Consider the following 15,449-nt stretch of genomic DNA (forward strand, 5'->3'; position numbering starts at 1 on the left):
GATGGTAGTAATTACAGGCAAAACTCAAAGAGTTTTTTTCATTTCAAATCAAGAATAAGTTGTAAAGTATGTAAGTGAGATATTTTACATTCAAAAGTTACCTATAGGTCGGGGAGATCAGCTCGGTGCTTTGTGACCACCTAGAGGGGTGAGATAGGGAGGCTGGGAAGGAGGGAGATGCAAGAGGGAAGAGATATGGGGATATATGTATTTGTATAGCTGATTCACTTTGTTATAAAGCAGAAACTAACATACCACTGTAAAGCAATTATACTCCAATAAAGATGTTAAAAAAAAAAATTATCTATAGGGACTTCCCTGGTGGCACAGTGGTTAAGAATCTGCCTGCCAATGCAGGGGACACGGGTTCAAGCCCTGGTCCGGGAAGATCCCACATGCCATGGAGCAACTAAGCCTGTGCGCCACGGCTGCTGGGTCCGCGTGCCACAACTACTGAAGCCTGTGCGCCTAGAGCCCATGATCTGCAACAAGAGAAGCCACCGCAGTGAGAAGCCCGTGCAAGCCCATGTGAAGCAACAAAGACTCAACACAGCCAAAAATAATAAAATAAACAAATTTATTAAAAAAATTTCTTATAGAGATGAAGTAATGACAGAAGTGTATTATACAAAGAAGATTAAAAAAATTCTAACATGATTAATAAGGCATTTATCTAGTAACTTCTAGGACTGATGAAATTATTGAAAAGTTTTAGAGATTGGTTCCAATTGGCAGCTAACTAAAAGAATGGAACCTGAGCAGCATAATTTTGATGTGTGCAGATTTCTTCCTACAAAACATAATTAAGCTTCTTATTTTGAAATAGATTCTGGAAACATTTTGGGGGCTCCACATCCTGTCAAAGGAGTGAACTGTTGCCCCTATGACATCTTTTAAAAATGACAGGGCTTAGAATGAGAGAAGTCTGGGATAGTTTGGACTAAAATCAACATTACCCACCCTGATTAGCAACTTTATTCATCAGGCATGATGGCAAATAATCATTTTCTGTTAAAAAATATCAAACATCCCCAAATTAGAAATCTATACTCTCACTGGGGATATTCAGAAAACCGCAATCCTGTTTAGTTGGCAGTTCTTCAAGGTATATATCAAAATATTTAAAAAATTGTGATTGGAATAGGAATAATACATAGCAGTTTCTACTTTCATGAGTGGTAACATTAATATACTTAAATTGCCAGTTCCAGTATATTTGTTAAAATCATATTTTATTTTTAGTCAAGTTTTTCTATTTCTTTTGTTTTTAAAATGTTCATTGAAAAATTTAAACTATACAGATGTATAAACACGTTTTTAAAAATTCAAACCATATATGTGTCTGAATATATTTTTAAAGTGTGAGAGACAAATATTTTCCACTTAATATTATATCATTGACATAGTTTAATGTTATTATACCTCATTATTTTTAATGGCTACCTAATACTCTATGGTATGGATTTGCTAAAAATGATTTAATCATGCTTCTGCATTATTAAAAAATTAATGTATGTTCACTCTTAAAAGAGTTCCTGGCACATAGGAAGCACTGTATATGCTAGATCTTATTAAAACTATTGTTATATTTTATCATGATTATTATTAACCCATTGCAGATGAGAAAACTGAGTACCAGAAAGATCAGGTGACTTGAACAATGTCACATGGTTAGAGGAGGAGGTAGAACTGGAATCCACAGCTTTGATCTTTTACAAGAGGCCATAGGGCTTCCCTGGTGGCGCAGTGGTTAAGAATCTGCCTGCCAATGCAGGGGACACAGGTTCGAGCCCTAGTCTGGGAAGTTCCCACATGCCACGGAGCAACTAATCCTGTGCACCACAACTACTGAGCCTGCGTTCTAGAGCCCACGAGCCACAACTACTGAAGCCCACGCACCTAGAACCCGTGCTCCACAACAATAGAAGCCACCACAATGAGAGGCCACACACCACAATGAAGAGTAGCCCCCACTCGCCACAACTACAGAAAGCGCGTGCACAGCAACAAAGACCCGACATAGCCAAAAATAAAAAAAACAAAAACAAAACCCCAAGAGGCCATAGTAGTACCTAATGTCGTTAAAAAATAAGAAATAAAAGCAGAACATGAAAGAAAAAGAAGTCTAGGGGACTCCCCTGGTGGTCCAGTGGTTAAGACTCCATGCCCCTAATTCAGGGGGCCTGGGTTCGATCCCTAGTTAGGGAACTAGATCCTGCATGCGCAACTGAAGAGCCCGTGTGCTGCAACTAAGACCCCGCGCAGCCAAATAAATAAGTAAATAAATAAATGAATATTAAAAAAGAAAAAAAAAATCTAAACCACATTGTGGAAGCATTGAGGGAAAAATAATTAACTCCCTGGTGGAGTCAGGAAAGGATTGCATTTGAGCTGCTCACTAGTTCCTTGAGACTAAAATAAAGGCTGAAAAAGTACGGGTACATCCAAAGTGTTTGAAATAAGATAGAGGACAGCGGATGGGACTTGTCAGGGTTTGGTGAGAAGGAGAGAAAGCTGATTTAATTTAGGGGAATTTAAAAAGTTTGGGAGAGTTTTGTGGGGAATCGATAGGGACTCAGAGGACTCAGTAGAGGTTGAGAGAAGATTCCTAGAGTTGGTGGCACCCGTGGTTGTGTGGCCGTCAGAGTCCAACACAGACCAGGAGATGCTCTGGGTCCGGGGCCAGCAGACGATCTGCAGACAAGGCTTTTCATGAACGATTTTTGGGAAAATACACTTTATATGAAGTAGAGAGTTGTAGTTTCAGGATTTCACACAAATTAGCTTTTCGGGAGAGAGCCGCTGAACATCTGTGAGGAGTGGTCTCGGTGCCAAGTGTGGTTCTGCTGTGTTTGGCAGGTGAGACATGTGTTATAGGCAAGATGCCTTTCCCAGAGCATAGCGTGCCCTAAAGGAAATGCCTGCCGTCCATGCAAGGGGGAAGTGGTTGAGTGATTGAAAGCAGTACGGGACTTGTGCAATACAAAGCCATTGTCACAGAAAACTCCAAATGCGTTTCAATTTTTACATGCTGAATTACACACAGAATTGTGCAAGGGCAGTCTCAGAAAGCTTCCAGCCAGACAGCCATAATCATCCTGACGTACCTTGATTCCCACTGCCTTTCCCTCCAAGAACATATGTGGGACATTGAAAAAAATCTTCCTCCAGGGACAAAGAGGAAGCATTTTACTGTGAAAATCTGCCGTTTTGCAAATGGATGAGGAAAACTGCATGTACATTTAATTCAAGAACTTAATATATCTGGCAAAAGCATCTCTCATTTAGTAGGGATTGAGGGTTTTTAAAAAACATTTCTCTATGGCCTTAACTAATGCTTCATTCATTTATAGTTAATGCACTTGTTTATTCTTCAATTAATTAATTAATTATAGATGTTGGGGGTAGGAGTTTATTAATTCATTTATTTATTTTTGCTGTGTTGGGTCTTCGTTTCTGTGCGAGGGCTTTCTCTAGTTGCGGTGAGCGGGGGCCACTCTTCATCGCGGTGCGCGGGCCTCTCACTATCGCGGCCTCTCTTGTTGGGGAGCACAGGCTCCAGACAGGCAGGCTCAGTAGTTGTGGCTCACGGACCTAGTTGCTCCGCGGCATGTGGGATCCTCTCAGACCAGGGCTCGAACCCGTGTCCCCTGTATTGGCAGGCAGATTCTCAACCACTGCGCCACCAGGGAAGCCCCTCATTAATTTATTAATGATGTTCTAAGAGTTGTTGGTTCCTCATACCTCCCCTTTCCCTATCAGAAACAGTTCAGCTGGTCCCCAGATGAGTTAAGCTGTTCACTATTTAAGAGTTGTATTGCTATTAATTACTTGCAGCAAAACAAAAAAAATTATACATGCAGATAGAAATCTGTAAAAAGCAAATTCAAGCAAAATTTAAATAATCAATTTAATCAGGTGAACAGTGTTGTGCTGCTCACAGCAGGAAATCCCTGCTGACTGCTATGGCCCAAGTCCTTTTGCACGTATCAGGCTTAGACTACATTGTGTCCCCTTTTGACTCAATTCTGCCAGAGCTTTCCTACATTGTCTCTTGGAAGGTGCAGAGGGGTAGCAGGTAAGGGCAGAGGCTATACAGCTAGACTGTCTGGGTGGTTTAAATCCTGCTTTTATTGGCTCTATGGCCTTACATGAGTTACTTAACTATTTTTGATTCAGTTTCCACGTCTGGAAAATGGGGAAAAAATAGCCCCTACAGCATTGAGTTGTGATAATTCAATGACTTAATGCCCAAAGAATAGAACACAGAAAATATTTAATAAGTTGTGTTTCTATTTATAAACCAGGCTGTGATGTCATTTGGCATACACACATCATTTATAATTTAATTTGCGTAGGCTTGTGTGAGACTTTGCAATGTGTCAAGTTGGCTAGCCTGAAATCTGTTTCTCAGAATGACCTTCCTTGTATGTTTCTGGTTAGAGTAAGCCACAAGAGATATTCTTGTGCAAGATTTGGAGGGCAGAATTGAAGCAGCAGGGACTTCCCTGGTGGCGCAGTGGTTGAGAATCTGCCTGCCAATGCAGGGGACACGGGTTTGAGCCCTGGTCTGGGAGGATCCCACATGCCGTGCAGCATCTAAATCCATGCACCGCAATGCAGCCAAAAATTAGTTAATTAATTAATTAATTTTAAAAAAAAAAGAAGTGAAGCAGAAATTTTTTTTTTTTTTGCGGTATGTGGGCCTCTCACTGTTGTCTCTCACTGTTGTGGCCTCTCCCGTTGCGGAGCACAGGCTCCGGACGCGCAGGCTCCGCGGCCATGGCTCACGGGTCCAGCCGCTCCGCAGCATGTGGGATCTTCCCAGACCGGGGCACGAACCCGTGTCCCCTGCAGCGGCAGGCGAACTCTCAACCACTGCGCCACCAGGGAAACCCAGCAATTATTTTGTAGCTCCCACACATTATCATTTATCAGCTGGCTCACCTCACTCAGTGGCTGAGGCTGCAACTCCTCCACCTTCCCCTGGATCCTCCAACAGCTTCTCTGACTCCTGGGAGAGGTGTTTTTGTTTAGCTCCATGGAGAAGCCCCGACTACTGCAGGACACCCACACCTCTAAGGACAGAGGCAACAAGAACTGACACCAGTTTCAGTCCATCCTTGCAGGTTCCACCTTGTGCTTATGGGTTCTAGCTTATTCTTGGTCTCCCTGACTTTACATCCATTTTCTCTTCCTGCCTGCCTGTCTCATGGATTTTAAGCTCCAGCATCACACAGAAAGATAACAGACTTAATTGAGACTGCTTCTTCACCAGCTTCCACAGTTATGTAAGTTCAAATCACTGTAGAAAATCCCATAGGTAGGTAGATAGATACCCAGACAGACAAATGGATAGATCCCTGGTGGTCCTGACTCTCTGAACCTTCTATCTGATAAAGCCAGTGATAAGTAAAATAGTTCCACATTGTAACAACATGATCATAAGCACAAATGAAAACATGGACAATAAAATCATGTGGGATATTTTGTTTTAAATTTATAGTACTCAGAATAATTCATAACTGGGTTTTTTATAGTCAGTGTTACCCAAAAACTGGGTTTGCCTCTTGGCGGGTATTGAGCCGGAAGACACAACCTACTCAAAGAGTTGGAGAAGGAAGGCTTTATTACTTGCAGCAAGTAAGGAGAACACTGGGGCTCTTTCCCAAAGCAGTGTCTCCCCAAACAGCAAAATCGGGGACGTTTTAAGCTAAGGGTACATTCATCTTCATGAAGGGGTTTAAGCAAAGGAGAATTCAGCATAGAATTGCCGCAGGTCTAACAGAGGGCTGGCATACATATTAAGAATTTAACACTGGGGACTTCCCTGGTGGCGCAGTGGTTAAGAATCCGCCTGCTAATGCAGGGGACCCGGGTTTGAGCCCTGGGCCGGGAAGATCCCACATGCCACGGAGCAACTAAGCCCGTGCACCACAACTACGGAGCCTGCGCTCTGGAGGCCACGAGCCACAACTATTGAGCCCGCGTGCCACAACTGAAGGCCGCGCGCCTAGAGCCTGTGCTCCACAACAAGAGAAGTCACTGCAATGAGAAGCCCGCGTACCACAATGAAGAGTAGCCCCGGCTCCACAGCTAGAGAAAGCCCACTCGCAGCAACGAAGACCCAACGCAGCCAAAATAAATAAATAAATTTATTTTAAAAAAACCAGTGCTTCAGGCTAATTTTTGCCATTGAGACAGAACTGGGAGTCTTTACAAGTGGTTTATTATCTTTGCTATTGTTACTCTTCTTGCCCAATAACAGTCCTTTGTTCCTGCATTCTTTTGTTCCCTTAAGATCATTAATTACTGAGACCTGTTCAAGGGCAAGCATTGTGGTCAGGCTTAGATCACAAAATGGCTTAGGCCAAAAATGGCTTCTCTTATGTCAAGACAGCCACCCCTTGTTCTCTTTCTCTGGAGCTCCCCCTACCCTATCAGCTTACAAAATTTTAAGCAATAAGTTCAAGGAATAGTCCAAGCAAATTATATTAGATTTTTTTTTCAGTATCATACCATTTAAGAGTCACAGATTTGGAAAGGTCTTAATTACCATTCTTCCCTAGAACAGACTGAAGCCCCAATCTCTCAAAGCCTGCACCATCAAACCCCTCACCCTTCTTTCCTTCCTTTCCTCTGTAGCCATTCCAAGGATAAAACTCTAAGCAAGCTTCTTTTGAGTCAATGTCTTTTTTTCAACCGAGCTTCTACAATTCTTTTATCCGCTTGCCCAGTTTGGTTTTATGGTTCAGCAAAACTTTCTTCCATACTTTCTCTATTTCTTAGCAACATAGAGGTATTAAAATCGTGGCACAATCTAAATGTAGTCTAGGCCAATGAACAATAGTCATACCTACTACTTCCCAGAGCTGTGATTCCAGGTCTCTGAACTTGGCTGCAGTTATTTTCAATAATTTTTCTGATTGTGAACTCATATTGAAACAGGAGGGAAGGGGGCAGGGCACAACCTTTAAAAGAATGACATAGCCATTGAGGACACAACAAAAACTGGTTAAAACCAACTAGATCCAAGACAGCAGAAGATCTGACTTCCAGTAGACCTTGAGCCTCATTATACGCTCAATGTAATGCATTAGCATGCTAAATGAAACACCCACCAGCACCATCACAGTTCCAAGGCCAACCATAAAAGGCCAAAAAGTGATCAGTGGCCCAATTCCTGGAAATCTCTGACCCCTCTCCAAAATAGTTGGAATAATCCTCCCACTCATTAGCCTATGAAATTACCCAGCCCATAAAAACTAACCGCACCGTATTTCAGGGCCTCTTGCCCTCTGAGATGACCCACACTCTGTGGATGTGTTTCTCCTAAAGCCATTCTTGCCTTTTGAGATGGACCACGTTCTGGAATGTGTATCTCTCTGAATAAATCCACTTCTTACCTATCACTTTGTTTCTCACTGATTCTTTCTGCGATGAGACATAAAGAACCTGAACTTCATTAAGTCCTGAGACCAGGTGTGTGATCTCAAAAGACAGTGGGTTCAAGTCCCAGTCTGGGTTGTGCGTTTTCAATATACCCTTCTGCCACTGCTTATAAAATCATTTTGGAATCACTTTATAGATGCCTTGTTTGAGTGGTACCTCTCAGAATAAAATAACTTTTTTTCTAACTGTAATATTAACCCTCGCTAATTAGAGGCATTTAATGTTGTCTGTCCTTTTTGGGATATTCAGTAAAACTGGTATGCTATTTCTAGTTTAGGGCAACCCCCCTTTCAGTTGCTCAGCATGTTTATACAACCTACTTCATTTGTGCTTTCATTGACAGAAGCCAGAACTGTTCATATGTTCCCACAGGAGATGCCAGGGCCCTTCTAGCTCTGGTCCTAAATTTATACTCAAGCCGGAAATTTTTCTGAGTAGACCGTAATGACTCTTTCAGATTTTAAATCCTTTCCTGAAATTCCTTATCTACATGATACCAAAACAAACACTGATACAATGAATCAGGTACTGGTTTAATCAGGAAAATCCATTTGATGGCAGTTTTTACTTTCAAAATAATGAACAAATTTCAACAAATGAAGACTCATCTTGGGTTCTTCCGCAGTTCTGTCACGGGCTTGCGGTTACTTCCACCCTCAACTACCGGGGTTTTTCCAGTCCGCCCGGGCGGGAGTCCTTCTGCTTTTGTGTTGCTACCCTCCTGCAAGGTGACTTGGCCGGGCCGAAGCCTCACTCCTGGGCAGAAGCTTCTCCGGGTTACTTTCGCCAATAGCTGGAACCCCGGTCTCGTGGCCGGGCGTTCAAGGCCCTCCAGGCCCTGGATCCTGCCGCCTCCCCCAGATACGCACAGTCCTTAGGAGTGCACCAACAGTCCGCTCCCTCTCCCGTGGCCATGCTTTATACGGGAAAGCGCTGCATGAATGACTCCCTCCCCCGCCCACACATACACCCACCACTAAGTCTCAGACAATTAGTCGTCCCCTACCCATTCGCCCCTTAGAACACTGGAAAGAAACCTCGATTACAGCCATTTGCTCGCTTTAGGAGTTTCTCTTTCCTTCTCGCCTGTGGGCTTGGCAATGGTAGGGACCTGGTTTGATTCCTGCATCCGGCACAAGGCACGGCTCTGGTGAAGGAATGAATTGGCGCAAAGGGTGGAGGGAAGCAGCCGAGATTTAGGAACTTAATAAAACTGGAGAGCAGCCTTTGTGGGCTAAGAAAAAAAAAAAAAAGACTCATCTTGTGTATTTTGCACAGTTTTGGATCAAAATTAATGAAAAACTTCTACCTAATTTGCATTTTATATATATTCACTATAGTTGTTTGCGGAAACAGGAATTTTTCACTTTGATGCAATGTGACTCTTAACGAACATATTAGCTTTTCTTTCAAACCATTTATTTAATTTTTTCTCCTAGAAAGACTTGGAGTTTTTTCTTCATTATGATTTTACTTGCCAAACAAACTTCTTTTTCTGATACAAAACAGGTTATTTGTTTAAACAACATTTTTATAGAAGCCAGTAAGAAAATATATAGACCTCAAAGTACTTTCTATTAGTTTTAACATAGTGATTGAAGAGCCTAAATTCAGTGTAAAATATAATTGAGAATAAAGCTGAGAGTGGAAACAGGTTTTTTCCCCCCCATCAATCTAAGGGGAATAAATGAATGTGCTCATAATGCAATTTAATAATTTAGTAGTCCGTTTTTCCCTTCAGATTTTTTATCATATTATTTCTAAAGCAAATATGTTAAAAAAATAAACAAAGAGAGTATGAAACAAAAGCAAAGTGCTAAACAGTTTTCCTAAATTTCTCCCACTTTTTAAAAACTTCCTAGAAGTGTGACATTTCTCAGATCTCCTCTTCATCTTGCTGGCCTCAGAGAGAAACTCTGTGACCTGTGTAAGAGAGAACACTGGTTTCTATCAGGTAATGATGTTACTATAATCATTGATGATTTACCCAAGACTAGTAGGTGATAGCGCTGAGATGCACCCCCAGGTCTTCTGAAGGTCCTTAGGCTTTTTCCTAAACACCATGTTCTTATCTCTGCATTCATTGAGTTGTTTCTTTTTCGAAAAATAAGTGATTATCATGGCCTGCATACAAAACTAAGGTTCAGCTATAGACTTACCTAATACACCCTATATACCTTCTAATCCTGTTATACTGCAATGCTTCAGGTCAATGCAGTAGAAACATTTTACGAGTGAAGCAGTGTCTAAGGAAAGCCATCTGAGAAATGTAGATTAGGTCCAAAAATGGGCTTTTTCTTCCTTTTAACATCTATGTATTCAGTGCTTATTACATGCCTGGCAGTAATCACTAGCAACCCATGATAAAAAAGAGATAGTCCCTACTGCCTCAAGGAGTTACACTGTAGTGAGGAAGATAGCTAAGAAAGCAAAAAAAAAAAAAAAAATTGATACAGTGAATTGAATATTATTATATGGAATTACACAAGAGGAGTAACAGAATAAAACCTTAGGTAGTGGTGGGCATTGGTGGAAGGGAGTCACATCTAAACCAGTATGAAAGGAAGGGAAATTTTAAAAACGTTAGCAGGATCTGTGAGTAGAATTGAACAGAGCGGTGGGAAGAGGAATTACTAGGAGAAGGCACTGGGTGATATAAGATTGCTTCTAATGCTGTAACAAAGGCTAAGGTAACAGTGACTTAATCAGGTTCAATTCATTTTGTAAGCAGATAGGGTACCCCCACCCCTGGGCCCGCCCTTGAGGAAGAGAAACAGCATGGTTTTCTTGACATAAGAGAAGCCATTTTCGGCTTAAGCAATCTTGTGATCTAAGCCTGACCATAATGCTTGCCCTTGAACAGGTCTCAGTAATTAATAATCTTAAGGGAACAAAAGAATGCAGAAACAAAGGACTGTTTTTATGCAAGAGAAGTAACAAGAGCAAAGATAACAACCACTTGTAAAGACTCCCAGTTCTGTCTCAATGGCAAAGATTAACTTGAAGCACTTTCTTGAGCTGTTTTGCAGAGTTTAAGCCCCCTTGAGTGCTCAACCACCAGATCAAGCAGAACTTAAGGGATGATGATGTTGACCTTTTCTGACCCTCGTGACTTCAGTCAACTAAAGCATGGACTCTGTTGACCTTTGTCTCAATTCTAGGCTGAATTTTCCTCTGCTCAGGACCCTTCATGAAGATGCATGTACGCTTAGCTTAAAACGTCCCTGATTTTGCTGTTTGGGGAGATAGATGCTTCTTTGGGAAAGATCCCTGGTGTTCTCCTTACTTGCTGCAAGTAATAAATCCTCCTTTCTCCAGCTTTTTGAGTAGGTTGTGTCTTTCGGCTCAACAACAACCAGGAGGGGAATCCAGTTTTCAGGTAACAATTTCTCTCTCATCTAAAGTTCTTTAATAGGTGGTTCCTGGCAAAGAGTGCAGCTTGCACATGAAGTTCACCCAAGGACGCAGGTTCCTCAGGTGTGGCTGCAGTTCCAAGGTGACTGTTTCACATTTGACCAGCAGGAAATGGAGGAAACAGAGTATACTCTGTTTCTAAACCCATGAATAACAGTGACATGCATTAATTCTGCTCACATCCCTTAGACAGAACCTAGTTACGTGGTCACGCCTAGCTACAAAGGAAGCTAAAAAAGAGAATCTTAAGCTCAGCAGCCTAATAGAAGTTTCCTACCTGAAACTTTTATTACTACAGATAAAGTGGAAAACAGATATCGAGGGCACAACTAACAACCTCTGCCAAAACCACTTTGGTGAGCCAAAAATCTGAGCGTACCAATTTTTCATACATAGAACACATTCACCCCTATGACAGGGAGACAGTCCCTGAGTATTATCTGTTTGCCGCATTCGCTTCAAGTCCAAGATTGCTGGGTGATGTCCAATATCTCTGCGTGACGTATGTCCTTTAATTAGGATGGGATGTATGTCTTATGATCCAATGACCTGTAAACTAAAAGAAACGCTTTCTCCACAAACGTCTGCCCCAACCAGTATACAAAGAAAGGATGGGAACCAAATAAGTTCAGTACAAACTGAAGCATTTTGAAAGTGAAAGAACTGGAAATGCATAAAAATCACTGATCTCTAGCAATTTTTAAATCCCACTAGCAGAAATTATAAAAACTCCCTACCCTGAGTAATATTCCATTGTATATGTATACCAAATCTTTATCAGTTCATCTGTCGATGGGTATTTAGGGTGTTTCCATATCTTGTCTGTTGAAAATAATGCTTCTATGAACATTGGGTGCATGTATATATTTGAATTAGTGTTCTTTGGATAAATACCCCAAAGTGGAATTGCTGGATCATATGGTAGTTCTATTTTTAATTTTTTAAGAAACCCCCATACAGTTTGCCATACTGGCTGCACCAATTTACATTTCCACTAACAGTGCACAGTGTTCCCCTTTCTCCACATCCTCACCAGCACTTATTATTTCTTGTCTTTTTGACAATAGCCATCTGACTGCTGTGAGGTGATATCTCTTTGTGGTTCTGATTTTAATTTCCTTGATGATTAGTGATGCTGGGCATCTTTTCATGTGCCTGTTGGCCGTCTGTATGTTTTCTTAGAAAAATATCTCTCCAGGTCTTCTGCCTATTTTTTATTTTTATTTTATTTTATTTTTTTGCGGTACGCGGGCCCCTCACTGTTGTGGCCTCTCCCGTTGCGGAGCACAGGCTCCGGACGTGCAGACTCAGCGGCCATGGCTCACGGGCCCAGCCGCTCCGCGGCATATGGGATCTTCCCGGACCCGGGCATGAACCCGTGTCCCCTGCATCGGCAGGCGGACTCTCAACCACTGTGCCACCAGGGAAGCCCTTCTGCCTATTTTTTAAATGGGTTATTTGGGTTTTGTTCTCTTTTTTTTTTTTTTTGATATTGAATTGTATGAGTTATTTATATACTTTGGATATTAACCCCTTATCAGACGTATCAGTTGCAAATGTCTTCTCTTATTCAGTAGGTTGCCTTTTCATTTTGTTGATGGTTTCCTTTGATATACAAAAGAGTTTAAGTTTGGTTAGGCTCCATTTGTTTGTTTTTGCTTTTGTTTCCCTTGCTGAGGAGATAGATCCAAAAAATATTGCTAAGAGTATTGCCTACGTTTTCTTCTTGGAATTTTATGGTTTCAGGTCTTAGGTGTCTTTAATCCATTTTGAGTTTATAAAGTAGGTTTGGTTACTCTATCTTTCAACCCCGATTCTGCTCTCTGGAAGGGATTTCTGTTTTCTGTGATTGTATTTAAAGTGGGTAGTGGGATTATGCCCTCCTTAGGAGGCTAAACATCTTTCACCCTGCTTCTTGTTGGTGCAGATTTGGGAACTGGAGGTTGCTTTAGAGATCAAAAAATCACAGGCTTTTGTGAGCCAGCCTGTAAGTTCTTTTTAGCAGTTAATTTCCCTTAGTAGGTTTCTTGTGTTTCCAGGTCAAAGCCTATCATCTAGGCATAGGGGGGTGATTGAAACCTCTGGTCTTTAATTTCCTGCCCTTGGTGCTCTATCCACACCTGTCACTCACCCCTAAATTGAAGCTGTCTGGAAGAAAAGCCTTGAGTAGGAAGGTAGCAACCAGAATCTTCTTGCCAGTGATAAATTTCACCATGAGCAAGTTCCAGTTATCTGTCTGGGAAGTCTTTTTTTTAAAAAATATTTTATTTATTTATTTTTGGCTGGGTTGGGTCTTTGTTGCTGCGCACAGGCTTTCTCTAGTTGCGGTGAGTGAGGGCTGCTCTTCGTTGAAGAGGTGCGCGGGCTTCTCGTCGCGGTGGCTTCTCTTGCTGTGGAGCACGGGCTCTAGGCGCACAGGCTTCAATAGTTCCAGCATGTGGGCTCAGTACTTGTGGCTCGCAGGCTCTAATGCGCAGGCTCAGTAGTTGTGGCTCACGGGCTTAGTTGCTCTGCAGCATGTGGGATCTTCCCGGACCAGGTCTCGAACCCATGTCCCCTGCATTGGCAGGCGGATTCTTAACCACTGCACCACCAGGGAGGTCCTGTCTGGGAAGTCTTAATGGGGATCCTTGAGAAAGGCTGGGCTACAGCTTTTTTTTTTTTTTTTTTTTTTCCTGTGCCACCTCTCTAGAACCAGAACCACCTCTTAGAGCTAGCATGCATTCATGACTCTCTTACAACTTTGGTAAGAGGCAAGAAGCAGCTGACTCACACTGATTATAAGTTTTTCCAATTATTTCCACTTGGATTGTAGGCTCTGTTAGCATATAGTTTGTGTGCAAGCTGTTACAAGTTAGTTCTACCAAAGCTTTTTTCAGTATAAAACAAGTATCCCTAGGGCATTCCTTGGCCCGGGTTCAGTCCCTGAAAGATCCTGCAAGCTGCATGGCATTGCCAAAAACAAGAGCAAAGCCACAAGTATCCCTAAATTTTCACTCTGCAGTATCTGTCCCTTTGTCACCAATTCCCCAGTCTTCACACAGCATTCACCCTGTTTGTGTGTCTGTGTCAAAATTTCCTGCTTTTAGAAGGGCACCTGTCAGACTAGGGGTCTACATACACTCGTGTAACTTTATCTGGTTTAACTGATTACATCTGCAATAACCTTATTTCCAAGTAAGGTCACATTCTGAGGTTCTCAGGAGTTAGAATTTCAACCTATCAGTTTAGGAGGGGGCACAATTCAACTCATTATAGAGTGACATTCCTAGACGTAAGGGATAGAAAGTTGCTAATAGCAAACTCCCAAACTCAGGAAGGAAGTGAAAACCAGTTAGATGCAGTTGAAAATAGAGTGGCTGAGATGGAGAATGGAGTCATCTGATAAGGATAATAATGTCTATCACCTTATTATAAGGATTAAAGAAGATAATACATGTAAAACATTTAATACAAAACCCAGAATGTATAAAAAGTACATATTTTCCTTTCAATAAACAGTAGTTGCCACTATAAAAATAGCACTATCTCTAACAATAATATTCTTACATTTATTCATTAATCCATTTATAATTTATGAACTCCCATCTGTACTAGCCCCTGTGTTAAGAGCAGAAACGTAAAGTAGATTAAAATTAAATATTTGTTTACTGAATGAATGAGTGAGATTACAGTCAATGGAACAGAAAGGCATGTAGACAATTATGGGCCAGTGAATTGAGTGCAAAAAGGCATACAGAGTCCTATGGGGGGAATTGGAGGGCCAGGGATGGCTTCAACAAGAGATGATAGTCGAATATTTATCTGTGCCTGCACACCATCGGAGTGGTAAAAAGTAGGCACCACAACACTGATCATTTTTACATCATTGACTCAATTACTTCATAGAAATTGACAGTGAGTGTGCATCTCTCCCCAAACTATGGTAGCATGTTTTTATATTGGGAGTTCCATAATGCTGAGGGATTAAGTTTCCAATTGTGGAAGGTTTGAGTCTGAATATAGCTCAAAAGAAGAATTTAAAGAATTCTTTGATAGAACCCATGCATAATTATAAACAATATCTGATGAGAATCCTTATGAAACATATCAATTTTAAAAGCTTAACATCTTTGATTACAAAGAAATAGGACAGGGCTTCCCTGGTGGCGCAGTGGTTGAGAGTCCGCTTGCCGATGCAGGGGACACGGATTCGTGCCCCGGTCCGGGAAGATCCCACATGCCGCGAAGAGGCTGGGCCCGTGAGCCATGGCCGCTGAGCCTGCGCATCTGGAGCCTGTGCTCCACAACGGGAGAGGCCACAACAGTGAGAGGCCCGCGTACCGCAAAAAAAAAAAAAAAAAAATAGAAATAGGACAGATCATGTCCATAGAAGTTCAGAAATAGGGCTTCCCTGGTGGCACAGTGGTTAAGAATCCACCTACCAATGCAGGGGACACGGGTTCGAGCCCTGGTCGGGGAAGATCCCACATGTCGCAGAGCAACTAATCCTGTGTGCCACAACTACTGAGCATGCACTCTAGAGGCTGTAAGTCACAACTACTGAAGCCCAAGTGCCACAACTACTGAAGCCCACATGCCTA

At 41.9% G+C, this 15,449-nt stretch overlaps 1 long non-coding RNA gene across 1 annotated transcript in view; it reads left to right on the top strand.

The window, feature by feature from the left end:
* LOC137211930 (uncharacterized) overlaps positions 1–10,974 on the top strand; it is a 154,876-nt gene extending 143,902 nt beyond the window's left edge. The window contains exon 4 of the long non-coding RNA XR_010937283.1: positions 10,857–10,974. This is a non-coding gene — a long non-coding RNA (uncharacterized lncRNA). The remainder of the gene's footprint in view (positions 1–10,856) is intronic.
* Positions 10,975–15,449: the final 4,475 nt, after the last annotated feature.

The sequence above is a fragment of the Pseudorca crassidens genome, chromosome 2, assembly GCF_039906515.1.
Source record: "Pseudorca crassidens isolate mPseCra1 chromosome 2, mPseCra1.hap1, whole genome shotgun sequence".
Classification (NCBI taxonomy): domain Eukaryota; kingdom Metazoa; phylum Chordata; class Mammalia; order Artiodactyla; family Delphinidae; genus Pseudorca; species Pseudorca crassidens.